The sequence below is a fragment of the Phascolarctos cinereus genome, unplaced genomic scaffold (genome assembly GCF_003287225.1).
Source record: "Phascolarctos cinereus isolate Bilbo 61053 unplaced genomic scaffold, phaCin_HiC Scaffold_2;HRSCAF=192, whole genome shotgun sequence".
Taxonomy (NCBI): domain Eukaryota; kingdom Metazoa; phylum Chordata; class Mammalia; order Diprotodontia; family Phascolarctidae; genus Phascolarctos; species Phascolarctos cinereus.
This window is the reverse complement of record NW_027555625.1, coordinates 234,455,781-234,459,992: the sequence shown is the minus strand read 5'-3', so window position 1 is coordinate 234,459,992 and position 4,212 is coordinate 234,455,781.

The window sequence follows — 4,212 nt, the reverse complement described above, 5'->3', positions numbered from 1 at the left end:
ACAACCTCCTAATTTTTCAGTTGAAGAAACGGTGAGAGCCTGAATATTATGCTTTTCCAGAGCTCAGAGCCATGGCTTAGTGGAAAAGCAGTGGGAGAAGAATTTTGGGCCATGAAAGATTTGCACTGATTTCCATGTTCTTTCCTTGAGCTGATGCTCCCCACCCCAGGCCACTTGATATTGAAGGGGATTTCCATCATTTCCACAGGTCTAGGCCCAAACTTGATACTTTTCCTGTTTGTCTAGAGTTATTGGCTATACAACGAGTTAATAAATGTAGTTCAGGATTGAGTTGTGTTCATCACCACAAAGACTTGAAAAGTGAAGTTGATGTGAGTAGAAAGGGGAATAATCCTAACCGGTAGGCTTTAAGGCATCACCATCTGGGAAGAAGATTGTTTGGTCTCCCAGATTCTTGTGTGCATGTTTTACACAGCCAAGCCTGATAGCCAGCACCAGAGGATTCCCCAGGGATCTGATGATGATCAGCTTGTCATTTACAGTGTTTTATGTGTATCAGATGAGTCCTTGCCCTCTAGGAGATCACATTCTAATGAAGGGGACAATATGTAAATATTGTACATACAGAATATATAAAGAGTGGATGGGAAACAATCTCAAAGAGAAGGCAATGATAGCTGAGGACAATGAGAAAGCCCTCCTCCAAAAAGTGGGCAAATAAACTGGGTCTTGGAATAAGCCAGGGGAAACTAAGAGGCAGAGGGTAGGAGGGAGTCACCAAATGTGGGAGACAAGAAAATGGATTATTATATGCAAGGAATAGCAGATAGGCCGGTGTGGTTAGGTCTTGGAATGCATGGAAGGGAGTGGGGGAGTAAAACATAAAAAGACTGAAAATGCAGGAAGGGGCCAGGTTAGGAAGAGCTTTAAATGCCAAAAAAGAGTGGTTTATATTTTATTCTGAAGGCAATAGGGAGCCATTGGAGTATATTGAATAGAGGGCTGACATGGTTAGAAAAAACTTCAGGAAAGCAAAGTGGAGGATAGAGCAGAGTGGTGAGAAAATTAGGGCAGGGAGATCATTTAGAAGGCTATGGCAATAGCCTAGGTAAGAGACTGTGAAAGTATGCATTAGGGTAGTCATTATGTGAGTGGAAAGAAGTTCTATACAAGGGATGCGGTGAAGACAGAAACAACAAGGTGTGGCAATGGATTAGGTATATAGGATGAGAGAGAATCGGGAATCAAGGATGATAGGAAGGTTGAGAACCTGAGTGTCTGGAAAGGTGGTGTGCCCTCAACAGTAGTAGGGAACTTGAGAAGACAAAAGCATTTGGGGGAAAAGATAATGAGTCCTGTTTTGGCCCTGTTGAATTTGAGATGCGCAGGAAGCATCTTATAATTTGAAAGGTCCAAAAGGTTAGTCTGACATGACCTCTTCTTGAGGAAAACATGCTGGCTCTTTTTAATCAACTCTTCATTTTCTCCCTGTGCTCCCAGGAATAAAAATTAAGCACACCAGCCTAAAAGTAAAGATTCTATTCTCTACTGTCTTTTGAAAATTAAGACATTTGTCATTCTTTAGAAAAAAATAAAAGATCTAGAATCTCAAGAGAAATAATGAAAAAAGGTATTAATGAAGGGGCTATGGTATTATGGGGCTTTGAACTACATTAGAAAGCAGTATTCACCAAAATTATTTGGTACCCTTTGGTCAGTGGAATAGACAAAATAAGCAAGAAACAAACAAATTAAGCTTGTAGACCAATGTCCAACGCATAAATCACTGGGAGAAAGATTCTTCTTTTTTTTTTTTAAACAAGAACTACTAGAAAAACTGGAAAGCAGTTTGGAAGAAATTAGGATTGCACCAATATCTTATGCCATATACTACAATAAACTTAAAGATGACTTGAATATAAAAAGTCACACCCTTAAAAAAAATAGAAAAGCACAAGATTAGGTATGGTACACAACTATGGGGAGAGGGTAAATGCTTAACAATACAAGAGAGAGATGAGATTATAAAAGATAAACATGCATAAAATGTAGTTTCTGCATGAATAAAGCCAATGACATTATTATAAGAGAAATAGAGGAAAAGAAAAAACTGTATTCACTATCACCAATGTGTGTCTGATATCCAAAATACATAGGAAATCACCACAATTATATGGCACTAAGAACTATTCCTAAACACCATTTTCAAAAGATTGGCAAATTATAAATAATCACATAAAAACATGCTCCAAATCACTAAAAGTAAGAGAAATTCAGATGAAAATAACTGAGGTTTTACCTTACTCACTGGAAATTGGCAAGATGAAAAAAAAACGAGGTGGACTATACCGCCTCAGTCTGGGGAGGAGAAGGAGATGAAAGTTCATAGATTAAGTCAGTTCCTATTAAAGCACAGTGCCAGCTCCAAGTCCCAACCTGCCTGGAGCTCAAGTCCCAGCTACCCTGGCTTCTCAGGGTTTCCATGATGGGCTAGCTGGCTATACCACCCTACTTGCAATACTGGCCCCAAGGTCGCCACCATGGCTCGATCTCCTGGGCCCCATGGGGATGTCCTACTGCACCTGAAACTGAGAATAAAAACCACAGAACAGTGACACGCATCCCCAGGCCCATTTCTCAGAGCAGTGGTAAAAGACAAGGAACAAAAGAAGGACTTTCTTTCCCCTCTCACAGGTTCAGTTCATACCATGCACATTTGGGCATAGCAGATAGGAGTCCTGAAGAAAAGATGGCTAAAAAGAGCCAGCTGAAAGGATTTCAGAAAAGAGGGAGCATCTGAAAAGGAGCAACTGACTCAGTTTTACCAGTTTTAAAGATACAGGCAGTACCATCCACACAGTAGGGGATACCGAGAAAACTCCAAGTAAGGCAAACTGAGCATGCTTCAAAAGGCTCCTCAATGGCCTCTCATGTTACCTCAACTGGGCATGCCCAGGCCAGCCCTGGTTACAAAAACAAAGACAAAAATAAAGGTCCAATAGATGCCAAAAACATTCACACAGTAATCTTTGCGGTAACAAAAAACTAGAAGCAAAATGAAGGCCCATCCATCAGGGAATGGCTGAAAAAATTAGGGTAGATGAATGTAATGGAATATTATTATGCAGCAAAATGCCCAATATAAAGAATTCAGAGAAACAAACAGGAAGAGTTGTATGATCCCATAGAGAGAAAAACAAACAGATCCAAGAGAAATAAATACACAGTTACTAAAAGATTGCTAAAAGGAAGCCAAATTCTGAGTTTGGGAAAAATTAATGAAAATCCTGGACAGAGAAGTAGGGGCTACCAGGACAGAATGTTGTATATACATTGTCAGACAAGGTTCCTGCATCAAATGTTTTTGATCAAATTTTTGAAAATGTATCACAATGGAAGGTTTACTTGTGGTGGGGGAGGAGAACAAGGTGAGATATGACTGATATTAAAATAAATTTATAAAGTATATTTTAAAAAATAAAATTTTTATCTTATGTTAGAGTTCAAATCAACTTCACAAGTACAAGGTAGCTAAGGCATGATTAAACAGTAGCTTATATGGGGAGTTTAATGTATTATAAACTCAACATCAGTCAAGAGAGAGATACTGAAGCCAAAAAAAAAAAAAGGCAAATGTAATGTTGGGCATTAAAAGAAATATAACTTCCAGGAAGTGGCAATCCTGCTATACTCTGCCCGGGTACTGGGGCATAACGTGCCCAGTGCTGGGAATCACATTTTAAGAAAGGTTCATAAGCTGCAAACTTATCCAAAGAGAGCAACAAAGATAGCAAAGGGCCTTGAAATTATGCTACAGGGTGATTAACTGAAGAAAACACTTGGAGTTAACCTGGAGAACACTCAGGGGAACCACGAAAGCTATATTCAAGTACTTGAAAGCAAACATAGAAGAAGAACTAAATTTTACTCTCTTTGACCCCAGAGAATAAAACTACCATCAATGGGAAGAAGCTGCAAAGAAGCAAATTTAGGTTTCAAGCAAGAAATCACACTACTGCTGTAAAGTCAGTGCAAAGGTTCAGTGCTAGAGCCTTGTATGGGAGAAGGCTAACTGAGCTGGATCACAGTGTTCAAGACGAGGAGTCCTATACGATGAGTCTGAAAAGACAGGTTGCAACCAGGTTATCAAGGGCTTTAAAAGCTAGACAAATGAGTTTGTATTTTATTCTCGAGGCATTAGAGAGAGACTAGAGTTTATTAAGTAGGCAAATTATATGGTCAGGTGTGGGT